Genomic DNA, 18,658 nt, shown 5'->3' on the forward strand with positions numbered 1-18,658 from the left:
AAAGCTGACAGAACCTGCATCTCCCTAAACAGACTTGACCTCTTATCGCCCAGAACTTCTGTTCTGATTCAGGGTACTGACCGCTAAGCTGTACAGCGACAGAGCAGTCCTCTGTCTCAGTGCCTCAGCACAATGTTGATTTCTCAGTCACATAAAACATAGTGCAAGTTCAATGGCCCCCTTGGATCTCATAAATATGCTGTCTGGAAAACATAGTTTCCAAGATTGCCATAGCAAGGAAGAAAGAGGGAGGAGGTACTTAACTACATCTCCAAGGAAGGATATGCTGCATCACTTCTACACACAAAGATTGGCCAGAACATGGCCTCTGTTTACAAACCCAGTGCAGAATTATAGAGCAGCCCAAGGGTATCTAGGCACTATTGAAAATCTCTGTCCTGAGTTTTTTGTTTTGCCAGCTGAAAAAGGACTTTTGAATGAACAGAGTCACTAGGGACCTCCATTTACTTTTGTTTAGTGCCTAGTGGTGCAGACACACCCCGAAGCTATACAATTTCCCTACATCTTCTGGTCCTTCTACCACCGTTTCCAGTGTGACTACCAGAGTTTATTTTATAAATAAGAAGAGAAAGGCTCAGAGAAGTTTAATTGGTTGCCCAAAGGTTTCAGACTTGGGAAGGAGTGGATCTAGTGGTTTATTTACTCCCCACAGGTAAAGAAGGATGAACAATAAAGCATACCTCCTATGTTTATTTACAAAAACCATCATAGCCCCACAAAGGCCCGAAATGTTCTCTTTAATCACTCAGCAGCTTCCCTTTTCACAATCTATTCAGACCCACTACCTGGGCTGCCCAGTTTGGTTTAAGTCCATTCTTTCCATCCCAGGCCTACCCAACAGAATATCAACGATCATGCCAGGAGAGGGTTTCCAGTGCTGCTTCTTCCTCCCTCCTCTATGTGAGGAGAGAGAGGCTAGGTACAGGATGTTTGCCTAAAGCTCTAGGAGTCTCCAAGTCCAAGGTTAGGGCTCTTAACATCTTTAATCCATTCTTCTAAATCTTGGGTCCTTTCTGAGAATCAGCAAGTTCACCCGCCCATACTTCCTGCAATAGACTGGACATGAGCCATTTGGTCAGCAGGTGCTGAGTCTGCTGGGGCTGCTGGGGCTGCTAGGGGTGCTGGGTTTCCCTCCCGCTCAGCTGAGGGCATGGAAGTCAAGATAAGGTCACACCCTTTCCTGCAGTACCATCTTGCCTCTCGGATAAGGAATCTTGAAAAACAATCAGGCCTTATCTCCCTACTTTCCCAAACTGTCCCCCTATTAAGTCCATGAAGGGTGGAGAATTTGAAAGGAAAATGGATATGTTGAGACTTTGATCAGCTTTGACCCCAGAAGATATTTTCACTTACTAATGACTGACATTTAATTCCGGTGTGAGGCCCTCTTCCAAATGTTTAAGTGTATTTATTCATTCCAAATCCCAAGAAGTGGCCACTCTCTATTGTACAGATGGGGAAAGTGAGATACAGAGAGATTACCTGACTTGTCACAACTCCTACAGTAAAACATTACGGTGAGGACTTGAACCAGGCAGTTTAACTCCAGAATCCCCACTTTTAGTCAGGTTCATGAGTGCCTTCTATCAAGGCCAATTTTAATTTTTCCCGGTTTTGTAGGGTTTTGAAAACAAGAAGGGTGCAGACTGGGCTTCACAGGGAACGCTAGATAAACTGCCAGCTGGGCAGGACAGTGTGAGCCATCCTGTCTGCAGAACCATTTATCAGCAGCAAGATTATATGATTTGTGTGTCAAGGTCCTAGAACCACTAACCCCCTCCAAGGAACGGGGCAGGCCGGACTGATGCAATCTGAATCCGGGCCTCCGAGGAAGAGGAAATGGTCTGGGTCATACGGAGACATCTGAACCCCATCTGAACCCCTGAGGAGCACTCTGACCCGAGGTGGGGTTTCCAGGCCTTTCCTTGTGCCCCCACCACCCCAGGGTACTCCTGTTTTCAGTAACTTACCACCCAGCTGTGGCATCACTGGGAAGAAGGTGTGGTGTGGGGCCAACTGTGGCAGCTGGGACAACTACAGAGCTGCTAGAGCCTGGTAGCAAAGAAAAGAAAAAAAAAAAAAAACACCCATTTCTCACTGATCTCAGTTCGGTATATGTGGCCTCACAAATATCCCATCCACTGCCGCTTTGGCCTTGACCGTTATCGTGGGCCAACACCATAATATCTTGTCCAATCTTTAGTCCCAAATTTGGTCACCCTGATTGATTGCTTCATCTGGCTGCACTGATGCAAAATGAAAATGTCCTCGGCACACAGTCACGGTGGGTCCTATAGCTTATTTTACATTATCCAAGGGTAAGACTCAGAGACAGCCTGAGACATTTGCAGTGGAAATCAACCCGGGGTCAGAGGTTTCTCCAAACAGAGTTGCAGGCTGAACACCGTGGATGGGAGCGTGGTTATAAATGGGCCTTTGTAGTCTCTCTTCCTTCCTGTGCTGAATTAGAACCATAACGAAGAATGCCACGGTCAGCTTCATCCAGTCCTGGCTGCCCCCACCCTCACCTCCACTCTCTGGGCAGGCGCTCGTCCCCTCCTGCCACCTCCCTCACTCACCCCCATGAGCTGATCCCTTCTGTGCGCTCTCCCTCTAGCATTTTGATTTTTCAGAGCTCAACAAGTTGGAGGCAGTTTTCCAATCCCAAGGACTCCATAAAATCCTGATCTGCACATTTATCTCATAGGCTCTTTGAGAACCCAGAAAGGGCTGCTACCATTGTCTCTCTCTCAGGTGTTCCTGTGTCTTCGGCATCCCTCTGCGTCAGCCCCTCCCTGGTACAGACCACCTGTGAGTGTGCTCCCGCCTCCTCGAAGGGGCTTAGGAGTCCTGACTGGAGTACTGTGCAGACCTAGGAACCGGATTTGCCCTTTATTCTTTGGGAAAGGCATTCTTGCCCCTAGATGACAATGTTCTCATTTGTGAGATGGGAGAATAGCCCTTGCCAGCCTTCTGTTAATGCCTCAGAAATTCACCAGATTCTTCTAGGTCAAGCACTTCAGCCAGGGCTGGGACGGAGAAAATGGTCAGTGGGTATTGGCAATGATGGTCCACGATTGCAGAGCAGCGAGGGAAGGTGGCGGGGCCTGGGGGCTGTCCGCCAGAACAGGGGCAGAAGGGGACGACTGTGTTCCTCATAGAGCCCATCTCACCTGACAGGGAGGCTGTGCCAGCTCCAAGCCAGGGGGCTTTTGCTTTTCTGGCTGGTTGGCTGCAGAGATTTCTCTGGAGGCGCTTTTAAAAACTTCTTGCAGGCTGTTTTGAGTTCATGCTGCTGCCCTGATTGACATGCATGACCCGTACTGTGCTTGAAACTGTGCTGCTGGGTATAAAAAAGAGGCTAAGAAATATCTGGTTTATCCTAAAGAGGCTTTTTCCTCAAGCCTTTCAGGAAAGCTTTTTTTCTTTCATATTTAACTCGAAGGCACATTTAAGTCCCTTCTGACCAGGTAACAGAGACCATACCCCAACCCAGTACCTGCTGGTCTCCCTCTGGATACTCAGTATGTCTGTGGACCAGTTCAGAAGAAAGAGGATGCATGTTCAAGGTGTTCCCTAGGTCCTGGCGTGCCACTAGTAGAACCAAGGTGTTTGACTTCCTGGATGAAGATCTCTGTGATGAGCGTCCCTAATAAAATGAGACCCTGAAGTCCTATGTATTCTTACTAGAAACTGGGCATTACACCCCTGTTCCCACGTACCATCCTTCCACACCTCCCAGGACTGCCTTTCTCAGGCCACCAAGGCAGTTCTAACCCACAGAGGTTCCATTCTTCTAAGGGCTTGGACCGTAGCTAGAAGAATTCCAGCTAAACAGAGCAACAATTGTGTAGGCACTGAGGGTGGTCAAACATGGAAGTGGCTTGCAGAGGTTGAGACGAGAATTTTCTTTGTAGATATTTCAAATTAGAAACCAGAGATAATCTAGTAGTTGTTTGACCTGACAGTGTCTGTCATAACCTAGATGATCCCTCAAGTTCTTCCAGGCTTGTGCTCTCATGACTAAAGGTGAGCAGAGGGATATGGTTGGTCAATGCCATATTGTTCATGCCTCACACAAGACTATCACTCCGATTGCCTCCCTGTCCATCTCCATGCAATTTTCACAACCACACCCCCTCTCTGCATACCCTCTCAGTCCCAAATTCCTATGAGGCTCATACAGATCACTTGCTCCTAAAATCGTATTTCAGTCTCTCATACCTGATTGCCTTATTTCTCATGTTCATACATGGAAAGGAAAAATGGCTTTCTAAAGATCAGCACAAGATCAAGAGAAGGTAAGCCCCCTTCTAGAAACTGATACTAGAACACAATGAAAGAAAAAGATTTTTCAGCTCTACTTCCTGTGTTTTTCCTTGAGGAAAAGAATTTAAGATATAAACAATTATGAGTCATTGGCAAAATGGAGTGTAGCCCAAGGTAAATAAAGAGATTATATAGATCTAAGCAAGTACAAGCAAAATTGCAGAACAGAATTACTCTAGTAGTAATTTAGGAGCACCAGAAAGGGTACTGATCATCAGGACTGCTCATAGAGATAAATTTGGAAAGCCTAATCTCATTTTCTTTTTGGATGGTTTCCAGACTAGTTGGTTCAGAGGTGTAGGATAGGTTTCACATATCTGAGCTTCATTAGCATATGTGATGAAGTCTCACCAACTTGTGGCCTAGCTGGATTCAATGAATAATGGGAGTCTAAGTATGGTAACTAACAGATGGATACTAACCTGGAATAGTGTTCTACAACCTGTACTCCCTTAGGATTAACAGACAAATTTCACACCTTTCTTTAATCTCATTATATCAAGCAAGCAACACGAGGAAATACAAAAACTAGACAATGGAAAAAGCTGCTAAGTTTTCAAACTACATATGCCCCCCCAGCAAACTCCGATACGAAAGAGCTAACCAAAGCTTAGAAGTCCACATAGTCATTAAACTAATACTTACTGAGCACTGACTATCTGCCGGGCATGATCTCATTTCTGGGAAAACTAGAATGGTAAAACACCCAAAGAGCCTTGCATTCATGGAATGTACAGTCTGAAGTCATTATATGGTTTGCCTGAATTAACCTACTCAGTGGAATGGTGGCCTCTGGTCTTCCTCATGATTGTATCCATGGCACCTGGCAGCTTAGAGGGTCTCAAACATGGTACTGAAGGATATAATCAGAGCTGGGTGTCAAACACACATTTTTTGACTCCTGCAATAGTCTTTCATACCTATATGCTGGAACAAATTTAAGAAACGAATATAACCTATACTTGAGTCTGAAAAGCTAATTATGTCAGGACAAGATGGAGTCAGGACTTCATAGTACAAGTGAAAAAGGAGGCAGAGGAAAAGAGTAAGTGTATGTAGTCAACACATTAGGATTTATCAGACCTTTTTCCAAGTGAAGGGGACACTACAACAAGTCAAACAGTCAGGCCCCACCATCTTGGAGCTTACAGTCTGGTGAATAGTGACTATACAATTTCAGGGTTCTGTGGCTATGGCCACAAAACTAAAGACACAATCTGAAGTTCCAGAGTTCCAAACGTGGGGCCCCAGAGGGTAAGTGGATAAGCTCCACTGAGCTCTGCCAAGATTAGATTGGACCTAGAAAACTGGATTCCACACTAGACACCTGGAGTGAAGAGACACAAACCTCTACCACGTTCTGAGGAAAGTCAACTGATGAGGAGAGCAAAAAGTATAGAAGACAGTCATGAGGAGGTAAACTGGGGGGAGCCTGGGGAAGAAGGCAGGAGAATGGCCTAACTGCCTTCAAATGTATGAAAAACTATTGTGATAACCACAAAGGCTGCTGAGTATTTCCAGCCCTGAGCCCCCTGGACATGCGGTGGGAGCTTCATTATGGACAGGTAAGGCCACAAGAATAGTTCTAATGGACAAGAGCAGAATTATGTACAATATTTGTAAGACAGAACAGTTCAGTGCTGGGGAGAGACTGTCCTTTTCCTCTAACGGACCAGACTCCTTCCTCCAAGTGAATGGCTAGGTTGAGAGAGGACACCTGGCCTCTGACAGCCTACATTCAGTGATTTACCTGAGCCAAGCCCTCAGCCAGCCTTTGTTGGACAGTTTGCCTGACAAGAAATAGTCTTTTTATTACTGTTTGATGCCAGCGAGATTGTGGCATTTCATCACTGTAGCGTAACCTGTTCTACGCTGATGGATTTGCTATACGCAGAGAGACTAGCCTGGAAGTGTATAGCCCCAGCATCAGAACTAGGATGTCAGGCTCTAACAGGGGTTACAGAATTTGTTATGACTTTAAAAAAAATTTTTTTTTTCGACAAAAGTACTCCAATGTACTGTCACTTCCTTGGCAGAGAGGGAATTTACCATCACTGGACATCTTTACACAGACTATAGCCCCTGGTGGGAGGATGAGCAGGAGGTCAGCCAGAACAATCAGAGGTCCCTGCAAGCCTTTAGAGACTACCATGCCACAGTCTGAAATGGGCTTAGCAAGCACACTCTCACTGTGCTGTTTCCCCTGGCCCACTGGAACAGGCCCAGAGTTGTCCTACTGTAATGCTTCCACTGGCCATATGCCCCGGGCCCTGCTGTTTTACTCTACCACACAGCTATGAATCTGGCACAGCATTGTTTGGGGGGCTCAGAAAGTGTGTACAAAAGGCACAGCAACTCAGATGGCAAACAGACAAAGCAAATGGTAAAGCCTCTCCTGGCTTACTACACCAAAGAATGAGAAATGGCCCCTGGGACTCCAGTCTGCATCATTGGCCTCCTGGAGGCATTACAACACCTCTGAAGTTTACCTCTAATGGTTTCCTCCTCAGGGTGCTTATCTACCTTCAAGGAACAAGAGCTAAGCACCCATCTTAACAAGGCAGAACTCCAGACTTAAGACCTGCTCCAGGAGACGCCTGGGTGGCTCAGTGGATTAAATGTCTGCCTTCAGCTCCAGTCAGGATTCCAGGGTCCTGGGATCCAGCCCTGCCTTGGGCTCCCTGCTCAGCAGGGAGCCTGCTTCTCCCTCTGCCTGTTGTTCTCCCTGCTTGTGTGTTCTCTCTCTCTCTCTCTCTCCCTCCCTCCCTCTCTGACAAATAAATAAAATCTTAAAAAAAAAAATCTCCTCTGGGGAGGCATGTGTTAAGAGAAAGTTCTGTTTAGGAAGTTGGTGAGAAATGTGGTTCTTAGCACCAAAGGCTGGGTTTAAGCACTTGCCTCACTTTCTAGGAGTTTGCTGAAGCTGGCTCATACAGGCTCACAAGAATCAACTGCACAAAACTCTTCTTAAGTTAGTATTTGGTGAATTCACAGCATAACTTAAAACTGGGCATAGTGAGAATATTTATAACATGAACATCTGTAGCATTTATCAGAAGTTTCTGTTTTTTATATAGTTGGCAGCTTATCAGCACACCCCTGCTAATAGGTTGAAAATTATGGTCTCCAGAACCAGGCTGAGCTGTGTTTATTCTGGCTCTGCTCCTATGGGCGGTTGTTGTTGGGGAGAAATGTCATGGGTGAGAACGCACTATAACTTCCTTGAACCTTAGTCTCCTTGACTGTAAAATGGGAATCGTCACCAACAGCAAGCTATTAACTACCTCAGAGGATAGGAGGATCAAATGAGGTAATATCCACAGATCACTTCCTAAATTAAACAAAGCTCCTTCACCTTAGGGCACATACAGACAACACAGAAGAAGGACAGAAGAGACAGAAGAAGGACACCCCCAAATCATGACTTCAATTTTGTAAAGGATTTTTTTTTTTTTTAAGTAGAAAGTCTCCCTGGAAGTTTCCCAGCTTCCTATTCCCTTTCCCATTGACCAGTTTAGCATCACATGATCATACCTAAAACCAGTCACTCACGAAGGGAAATGGAAGCCAAGCCACTGACCCAAGGGCACCCTATAGTCCCAGGTGGCATTGGTGGCATTTTTTAAAACTTCCCAGATGATTTCACCATGCAATTAAAATACAGAACCAGTGGCTTAGAGTCTAAGTCTTAGACAAATTATGACTTAGCCAACTGGGGCTACAGAAGAATTCAATCTCCACTGAAAGATAAGGAAGGACAACCAAATCAGGTTCTAGGAGTGTGGGAGAGGGATAAAAGAAAGAACAGTTTCATCAAGTAACCAACAGTGTTGGCCCCTGTCTCCATTTCCAGCTACTGGTGACCTTTCTGGGGCAAATAGCTCATCAGAGAAAACCAGAGGCATTAAGAAATGGTTGTTCTTAGAAGTGAAATACTCAACTGTTTGAAAACAGAAGTGAACACTTGAATTATGATTTGAGGGGGAAGAAAGAGTAGTAGGAGAAAGTAAAGCTTTTTCTTTTTTTCCTTAAAGATTTTATTTATTTGAGAAAGAGAATGCATGAGCAAGGGAAGGGAGAGGAGGAAGGAGGAAGGGAGACAGAGGGAGAGGGAGAAGCAGACTCCCTGCTGAGCAGGGAACCTGATGTGGGGCTCATTTGGGGGACCCTGAGATCATGACCTGAGCCGAAGGCAGACACTTAACTGATTGAGCCACCTAGGAACCCCAAAGGTTAAGCTTTTACAGTTCTGGTTCAAGATGGCAATATAGGAGGCTTCCAAACTCCGCTCTTCCTAGCGACATACTAAATCTATAGCTGCATACAGAACAATTTCCTCTGAAAGAAATCCAGAAACTAGCCAAGTGACTCTACACATGGGGTAAATGAGGGGGAAAAAACCCACAAAAAAATGGGTAGAAGAGGTAGAGATCGTCTTATCAGAAACTTCATCCCCTAGTGCTGTGACACACAACCAGGAAGGAACTCAAAACTCCAATCTTCTCCCTTAAGGAGTAAAGGGTTTAGACCTCATATCTGGTGACCCAAATTTTATTTATTTTTTTAAAAAGATTTTATTTATTTGACTGAGAGAGAGTGATCACAAATAGGCATAGAGGCAGACAGAGAGGGAGGGGGAAGCAGGCTCCCTGCTGAGCAGAGAACCCAACATGGGGCTCGATCCCAGGACCCTGAGATCATGACCTGAGCCGAAGACAGACACTTAATCTACTGAGCCACCCAGGCACCCCTGACCCAATGTTTAAAAACTTCTACCTGAAAGATGGAACTTCAAAACATCTAGTTCTGAAAACCAGTGGAGTTTGTGTCCATGAGACCCACAAGGCTATAGCAAACTAAGAAACAGTTTTTGACAGCATGGACTCAACATGGCTATTCCCCAGCAGGGCACAGCACAGAAAAGCATCATTAAATGCCCAGTCTTTCCATAAGAGGCCTATTTGCTTATCTTAAAACCTATGGCCCGAGGCACAGGCTTCCAATCTAACACATACCTAGGGGCCAACCACAATACTCTCCAAAGACTGGGCAGGCCACCAGGTGCCATCTTTGTACTCTGCTTCACTCCAGTCACTAGTATCTCCCCAAAAGGAATTTGTGCACCCATCTGGCACCCCAGGTTTTATAGCTGCCACTCAGGAGAGGCACCACTTGATTGCCTAACTGGTGACCAGTGGGCCTTACATTTGTGGGTTTCACAAGACTGTAACAGAAGCTGTTCTTAACCATCTCAAGGCACAGTGCACAGGCAGCAGACTGAAATGTCCAGTCTTCCCATAAGAAAGGCCAATTTGCAGATCTTAAAAGCTGAAGCCCGAGGGCCTGTAATTGCTGACTATAATCTTCTCCAGGGACCAGGGAGGCCAGTGAGTGTCATCTTGGCACTCTATCTCTGCACCAGCCCAGGTCACTGGTATCTCTAAAAAGGGAGCTTCTACATACATCTGGTATCCCAGCTTTTGCAGTTCTTGCTTAAGGACACATCCCTGAGAGTCTGGTAGCCTAGGCTTATGTTCACAGGTTCAATGGAACAGTAGGAAACAAAGAAACCGTTCTTAATGGTCTCTCCCTCCACACCTCAGTGCAGAGAGGGCAGAAACACTCCAGGATTCCCCTGAAAGAACTATATTGGCATATTTTAAAAGCTACTGTCTTGAGGGTCCAGCTTCCAATCAGACTGCTGGTAGGTGTTGACAGAGATTTTCCCCTTGGGGACACTGACCTGTCTTGACACACCCTCAACTATTGGGAGCCACTAAGAACAAAGATGTCCCACACACCTTTGTGATTGTCCAAGCAGCCAACAAAGATCTAGGGCAGGGTTAAATAATAAGGTTCAATCTCCCTCATGAGGCCATTCCATCAAGACTAAGAGAGGTGGTTCTTTTATGTAATGCATAGAAACCAACGCTGAGAGTCAAGGAAAATTAAAAAATACAGAGGACTATATTCCAAGTGAAAGAGTAAGATAAAACCCCAGAAAAAGACTTTAATGAAATGGGAATAAGTGATTTACCTGATCAAGAGTTCAAAATGGCGATCATAAAGGTGGCTACCAAGGTCAGGAGAACAATGTATAAACAAAGTGAGAACTTCAACAAAGAGATAGAAAATATAAGAAAGTACCAAATGACTCAGAGAGCTGAATATAATAACTAAACTGGAAAATTCAATAAAGGGGTTCAACAGCACACTATATGAAGGAGTAAAAAAAGATAAATAAGTCTGAAGACAGGACAACAGAACTGACCCAACTGACAGAACAAAAAGAAAAATGAGTTAAGATAACTTCTAAGGGTCTTATGATGGGACAACATGAAGCAGGCCAATATTTACATTATCGATATCCCAGAAGGAAAACAAAGAAGGGACAGAAAGCTTATTTGAGAAAGTAATGGCTACAGTGTTCCCTAACCTGGGAAAGAAAACAGACCTCTATGTCCAGGAAAATCTGAGTTCCAAGTAAGAGGAGCCCAAAGAGATCTACACTGAGACACATTAAGTTGTCAGAAATTAAAGACAATGAGAGACTCTTAAAAGCAGCAAGGGGGAAAAAAAAGACTATTATACAAAAGAACCTCAATAAAACTATTAGAAATTTTTTTTTGGCAGAAACTGAATATATTTTGTCATTCCCTTCTTGCCTGCAAAGCATTGAAAGAAAAGAAGATGGCCAACCAAGAATATTCAAGGAAGTTGTCCTTCAGAATTGGAGACAAAATTTTCCAGATAAGCAAAAGCTCAAAGATTTCATTACCACTAGACCTGTCTTACAAGGAATGTTAAAGGGACTTTTTTAGGTTGAAAGGAAAGGAGCAACAGGAAAGCATATGAAAGTATAAAAATCACTGGTCAAGGCAAATATATACCTTCAGAATAATCTGTTATAGTTGTAGTAGGTTAATTATAAATCTAGCATGGAATTTAAAAGACAAAAGTAGTAAGAACAACTTACTAAGCTACTACAATAACTTAACATCTTATTTTGCATATCCCTTAATTGTGACATCAAAAACATGGGGTGAGAGACTAAAAGTGTAGAGATTTAGAAGGTGTTCAAACTTGGTTATCAATTTAAAATAGACTGTTATAAATAGGTTTTATGTAAGCCTAATGGTAACCATAAACAAAAGCCCAAAGTAGATACACAAAAGAAAAAGGAATCTAAGAATACCACTAGAGAAAATCATAAAATCACAAATGAGAGCAAGAGGAGGGAAAGTGAATTAGAAAAATACCCAGAAGACAATTAACAAAATGGTAATAAGTCCACACCCATTGGTAATTACTTTGAACATTAAGGGACTAAATTCTCTCAAAAGACATAAAGGGGGGGGCGCCTGGGTGGCTCAGTGGGTTGGGCCTCTGCCTTCGGCTCAGGTCATGATCTCAGGGTCCTGGGATCGAGTCCCGCATCGGGCTCTCTGCTCTGCGGGGAGCCTGCTTCCTCCTCTCTCTCTGCCTGCCTCTCTGCCTACTTGTGATCTCTGTCTGTCAAATAAATAAATAAAATCTTAAAAAAAAAAAAAAAGACATAAAGGGGCTGAATGGATTAGAAAAAACAAGACCCAACTACATGCTGCCTACAAGACTCACTTCAGCTTTGAGGACCCACACAGACTGAAAGTGAAGGGATGGAGAAAGATATTCCACGCAAAAGGAAATGAAAAGAAAGCTGGGGTCTCTGCACATGTATAGAAAAAATAGAATTTAGGAGACTATAATAAGAGACAGAAAATGTTGTGAAACTAGAAATCAACTATTAGAAGAAAAATGGAAAATTCACCAATAGATGGAGATTTAACAACATCCTCTTGAACCACCAAAGGGCTAAAGAAGAAATCAAAAGAAATTTTAAAAATACCCTGAGACAAAGGATTAATGGAAATACAACCTACCAAAACTTACGGAATGCAACAAAAGCAGTACTGAGTGAGTTTATAAGTCATAAACCCTTACATTAAAGGAATAAGAAAGATCTCCAACAACCTGATTTTACCTACTTTCCTGTGGAAACTAGGACAAGAACAAATGAAGCCCAAAGTAGAAGGAAGTAAATAAAGAGGTGGGTGGAAATAAATTAAATAGAGACTGAAAGAAATAGAGAAAATACCAATGAGAGTGAGAGGGTTTTTTTTGTTTTGGTTTGGTTTGGTTTGGTTTTTTAGAAGATAAATGGGAAACACTTTAGCTAAACTAAAAAAAAAAAAAAAAAAAAAAAAAAAGAGGGTCTCAAATAAAATGAGAAAATGAAAGGAAACATTACAACTGATACCAGAGAAATACAAAGGATCCTAACAGACTATTATGAACAATTCTGGGCATGGCCCGTTTTGTTACACTTCATTTTATTGAGATTCACAGATGTTTAATTTTTACAAATTGAAGATTTGTGGTAACCCTACATTGGGCCTGTCTATTGGCACCATTTTTCCCCAACATTTGTTCACTTTATATCTCTGTCACATTTTGGTAATTCTTTTAATATTAATGAAGAAGTTTGAAATACCTCTTTTGTTCTGGGGATCTGTGATCTTTGATGTTACAAATGGTTTCGGGACACTGCAAACCATGCCCGTATAAGATGGCAAACTTAATGTGTGTGTTCTCATGGCTCGCACAACCAGCTGTTTCCCCAAACCCTGTCCCTCTCCTTGGGCCTCCCTATTCCTGAGACATGGCAATATTGAAAGCAGTCGAATTAATAATGCACAGCAGCCTCCAAGTATTCAGGTGAAAGGAGGAATCTCACATCTGTCACTTTAAAAGCTAAAAATTATTAAGCTTAGTGAATAAGGCATATTTTAAGCCAAGATAAGGGGAAAGCTAGGCTTCTTGTGCCAAAGAGCAAAGCTGTGAATGCAAAGGTAAAGTTCCTGAAGGAAATCAAAAGTGCTAGTCCAGGGGGGCCTGGGTGGCTCAGTTGATTAAGTGTCTGCCTTTGGTTCAGGTCATGATCCCGGGATCCTGGGATCCAGTCCCACGTCATGTTGCCTGCACAGTGGGGAGCCTGTTTCTCCATTTCCTGATCAACCAGGTTGTCAAATGAATAAATAAATCTTAAATAAAGTACAAGTCCAGTAAACCCATGCATGATAAGAAAGCAAAACAGTCTTATTGCTGATACAGAGAAAGTTTTGAGTGGTCTGAATAGAAGATCAGACCAGCCACAGCATTTCCTTAAGTTCAAGCCTAATCCAGAGCAAGGCTGTCACTCTCTCCAATTCTGTGAAGGCTGAGACAGGGGAGGAAGATGCAGAAGTCTGAAGCCACAAGAGCTTCATGAAGTTTAAGGAAAGACGCCATCTGTGTAATCCCCAAGTGCAAGGTGAAACAGCAGGTGCTGGTGTCAAGTCTGCAGCAAGTCACCAAGATGCTCTCACTTAAGTGATGGTGGCTGCACCAAACCACAGATTTTGAATGTAGAGGAAACAGCCTTCTTTTGGAAGAAGAGTTTATCTAGAACTTTCACGGTTAAAGAGGAGAAGTCAGAAGACTTCTGGCCCAAAATAGTGACAGAGGAAAACCCTGACTCACCTCCTCCATAAACACAACCAAATCTACGCCTGTTTATAGAACAATTCTTCCTGATAGAGAACGGAGGGCAAATGGAACAGCTTCTTCACAACGAGGGACAGAGCACAGAGAGGATGACAAGAGAGACAGAGACACAGTAATAAAGGGATTCCCCAAGCCGGACGCTGTGAACTGCAGTGGGGAAGGAAAATACCAATGGAGCAGGAGCAGATCCATCTGCCCGGGCACAGGAAAAACCTGCTGTTTAAAAGGCAACCCGAATCAACAAAACAAAAAGGCAACCTACCGCATGGGAAAAGATGGTTGCAAAAATGCATTCAACTCAATACCGAAAAACCCCCAATCAGATTTAAAAATGGACAGAGGGCCTGAATAGACATTTTACCAAAGACGCCCTACAAATGGCCAACAGACACATGAAAAGATCTCTGTTCAATACCACTCCTTGTTGGGGAAATGCAAATCAAAACCACAATGAGATATCACCTCACATCTGTCAGAATGGCTAAAATCAAGGTAAGAAAGAAATGTTGATGAGGCTCTAGAGAAAAAGAAACCCTCTGTTGGTGGGGATGCGAACTGGTGCAGCCCCTCCCAAAAACACAGGGAGGTTCCTCAGAACTTTAAAGATAGGATTACCCTGTGATCCAGTAATATCACTACTGGATATTTACCCGAAGAAAATGAAAGTGTTAATTTGAAAAGGCATACGCATGTCTATGCTTATAGCAGCATTATTTATAATAGCTGAGATATGGAAGCAATGCAAGTGTCCCCTGATAGATAAGGAAGATCCGTCCCCTGAACGGATAAGGAAGAGCATATACACAGAGACATAGATATATAATTACATATGTATACACACACACACACACACACACACACACAAAACCGGGTATTGGCCATAAAAAGGAGATCTTGCCACTTGTGACAACATGGAGCCCTAGAAGGTATCCTAAGTGAAATAAATCAGACTGAGAAAGACAAATATATTTCACTTATATGTGGATACCAAAAAAAAAAGAAAAGAAAAAAGAAAAAAAAACAAACATAAATAAAAATACAGAATCAGACCTATAAATACAGAGAAAAAAAATGGATGGTTGCCAGACAGGAAGGGGGTGTTGGAATGGGCAAAGTGGGTGAAGGGGAGTAGGAGACACAGACTTCTAGTTATGGAATGAACATCATGGAGATAAAAGGCACATCAGAGGGAATATAGTCAAAGGTGTTGTAATAGTGCTGTGTAGTGACAGACGGCAGCTACACGTGTGGTGAGCATAGCATAATGTACACACTTGTCACATCACTATATTGTATACCTGAAACTAATGTAACAGCATCAACTTTACTCAAAAATTAATTTTAAATGTTTTTTTCCCCTAAAGATTTTGTCAGAGAGCAAGTGTACAATCATGGGGAGCCGCAGGCAGAGGGAGAAGCAGGCTCCCCACTGAGCAAGGACCCTGATGTGGGACTTGATCCCAGGACCCTGGGATCATGACCTGAGCTGAAGGCAGACACTTAACTGAGCCACCCAGGTGCCCTATTTAAAATGTTTTTAAATTAAAAAAATAAAAGGGCAATTGGAATATAAAGAATCTAGTTCCAGAACCCTGCTGAAAAGTGGGGAAGTGGAATTTACAGGCTTCCAGTTATAGAATAAGTCATGAGGGTAAAAGGTACAGCATAGGGAATATGGTCAATGGTATTGTATTAGTGCTATATGGTGACAGATGGCACCTACACAGATCATTATGTTTACACCTGAAACTAATGTAACTTTGTATGCCAAGTATACTTCAATAAATAAAATTCAGAGAAGTCAGTGCCTGACTTCAAAGTTTCAAAGGACAGGCTACTCTCTTGTTAGGGGCCAATGCAGCTGGTGACTTTAAGTGGAAGCCAGTGCTCATTGTCTCTTCTGAAAATCCTAGGGATTCGTAACAATTATATTCAATCTACTGTGCCTGTGCTCTATGAATAGAAGAGCAAAGTCTATATTACAACACATCTGTTTACAACATGGCTTACTGAATATTTTGAACCCAATTTTGAGACTCGCTGCTAAGAAGAGATTCCTTTCAAAATATTACCATTTATTGACAATGCATCTGGTTACCCAAGACCTCTGATGGAAGTGAGTACAGTTGGTTTTCATGCCTGCTAACATAAAATACATTCTGCAGCCCATAGTTCAAGAAGTAACTTTGACTTTGAACTGTTATTTAAGAAATGTATTTCATAAGGCTGTAGTTGCCACAAATAAGGATTCCTCCAATGCATCTGGATAAAGTAAATTGGAAGCCCTTTGGAAAGAATTCACCATTCTAGATGCTATGAAGAGTAGTTTTAACTACATGATCAAAATAACATTAACAGGAGTTTGGGAGATGTTGATTCCAACCTTCAAGGATGACTTTGAGGGGTTCAAGACTTCAGTGGAGTCTGCAGATGTGAGGGGAAATAGCAAGAGAACTAGAATTAGAAGTTGACCTTGGGGTGCCTGGGTGGCTCAGATGGTTAAGTTTCAACTCTTGAATTCAGTTCAGGTCGTGATCTCAGGGTTGTGAGATCGAGCCCCACGTTGGGCTCTGGATGGGCATGGAGCCTGCTTAAAATTTTTCTCTCTCTCTGCCCCTCTCCCCCTCTCCCACCTTAAAAAAAGGAGGGGAGAGAAGTGGAACCTACAGATATGATTGAATTGCTATAAACTCATCAAACTTGAAAGGATGAGGAATGGCTTTTTATGGATGAACAAAGATAGTAGTTTCTGGAAGTGGAATCCACTCCTGGTGAAGATGCTGTGGAGTTTGTTGAGATAATGACAAAGGATTTAGAATATTGCACAAATTTTATTGACAAAGCATTGAATGGGGTTTGAAAGGACTAACTCCAATTTTGAAAGAAGTTCTACTGTAGGTGAAATGCTTTAATTAGTATCACATACTATAGAAAAATCATTTATGAAAAGGAGGAGAGTCAATGCAGTGAACTTTATTGTGGACTTATTTTAAGATATTGCCACAGCCTCCCCAACCTTAGCAGCCACCACCCTGATCAGTCAACAACCATTAACATCAAAGCAATACCTTCCATCAGCAAAAAGATTACAATTTGCTGAAAACTCAGATGATGGTTAGCATTTTTTAAGCAATAAAGTGTATTTTAATTAAGGTATGTGCATTTTTAGATCTATAATTGCACACTTAATAGACTATAGTATAAACTTTTATATGTACTGAGAAACCAAAAAATTAATTTGACCTCATTGTACTACTCACTTTATTGCAGTGGTCTGGACCACAATCTCGGAGGTATGCCTGTATCCACCAACAAACTGCACAATGTAGCAGAAATAAAATCCTAGAAACATACAACCTACCAAGATTGAAACATAAAGAAATAGAAAATCTTAACAGATTGCTCGCAAGGAGATTGAATCAATAATTTAAAACTTTTCAAACAATACCAAGACTAGATGGTTTCCCTGGTGAATTCCATCAAACATTTCAAGAAGAATTAATGCAAATCTTTCTCAAACTCTTCCAAAAATAGAATAGGAAGGAACACTTCCAAACTCATCTTATGAGGCCAGAATTACCCTGATACCAAAACCAGAGAAAGTCACCACAAGAAAAGAAAATTGCAGGCCAATATCCCTGATAAACAGAGGGGCAAAAATCTTCAATAAAATATAAACAGACTGAAGTCAACAATACATTAAAAGGACCATATACTATGATCATGTGTGATTTATTCCAGAAATGTAAAAATGGTTCAATACCTATAATATCAATGTGATACACCTCGTTAAAAAAGTGAATATAAATCATATGAGCTCAGTAGAAGCAGAAAAAGTAATGAAATTCAACATCTTTTCATTATAAAAACCCTCAACAAATTCGGTATAGAGAAAATGTACCTCAACATAATAAAGACCAAATATATGCCAAGTCCACAACTAACATCATACTCAACAGTGAAAACCTGAAAGCTTTTTCTCTAAGATCAGGAAAAAAAAAATAAGGATATCAACCCTTGCCACTCTTATCCAACTGAAGGTCCTAATCAGAGCAATTAGGTAAGACAAAGAAACAAAAGACATAAATCAGAAAGGAAAATATTTATTTCTATTGCAGAGGATATACTATATACAGACAAACTCTAAATATTCCACCAAAAAAAACTGTTAGAATAATCAGAGTTGGTAAAGTTGCAGGATACAAAACATACAAAAATTAGTTGTGCTTTTCTATACACAAACAGTAAACTGTCTGAAAAACAAAGAAAACTACCCCATTTTTCAAATGCACCAGAAAGGCACCTAGGAATAAATTTAACCAAGAAGATCATAGACCTGTGCACTGAAAACTCTGGACATCGATGAAAGAGACTGAAGAAGACACAAGTTAATGGAAAGATATTCCATGTTCACGGATTGGAAGAATATGGTTAAAATTTTCATGCTACCCAACGCAATCCACACATTCAATGCAAGGCCTATCAAAATTGCAATGGCATTTTCACAGAAATAGAATAATCCTAAAATTTGTATGGAACCACGTAAGATCTCAAGTAGCGAAACCAATCTTGATAAAGAACAAAGCTGAAGGCATCACACTCCCTGATTGCAAACTATATTACAAAGCTAAAGTAATCAAAACAGTAGGGTAGTGGCATTAAAAATAGGCTCATAGATCAACGGAATAGAATGGGGAGCCCATAAATGGGAGCGACCATATATGTT

At 42.1% G+C, this 18,658-nt stretch overlaps 1 protein-coding gene across 1 annotated transcript in view; it reads left to right on the forward strand.

Annotated features, from left to right (window-relative positions):
- The window catches only part of PRKCH (protein kinase C eta), a 249,476-nt gene that overhangs the window by 229,289 nt on the left and 1,529 nt on the right, over window positions 1–18,658 (forward strand). The window contains exon 15 of the transcript XR_007128580.1: window positions 18,578–18,584. The gene's annotated coding sequence lies outside the window, so the exon portion shown is untranslated. The remainder of the gene's footprint in view (window positions 1–18,577; window positions 18,585–18,658) is intronic.

The sequence above is a fragment of the Lutra lutra genome, chromosome 7 (genome assembly GCF_902655055.1).
Source record: "Lutra lutra chromosome 7, mLutLut1.2, whole genome shotgun sequence".
Taxonomy (NCBI): Eukaryota; Metazoa; Chordata; class Mammalia; order Carnivora; family Mustelidae; genus Lutra; species Lutra lutra.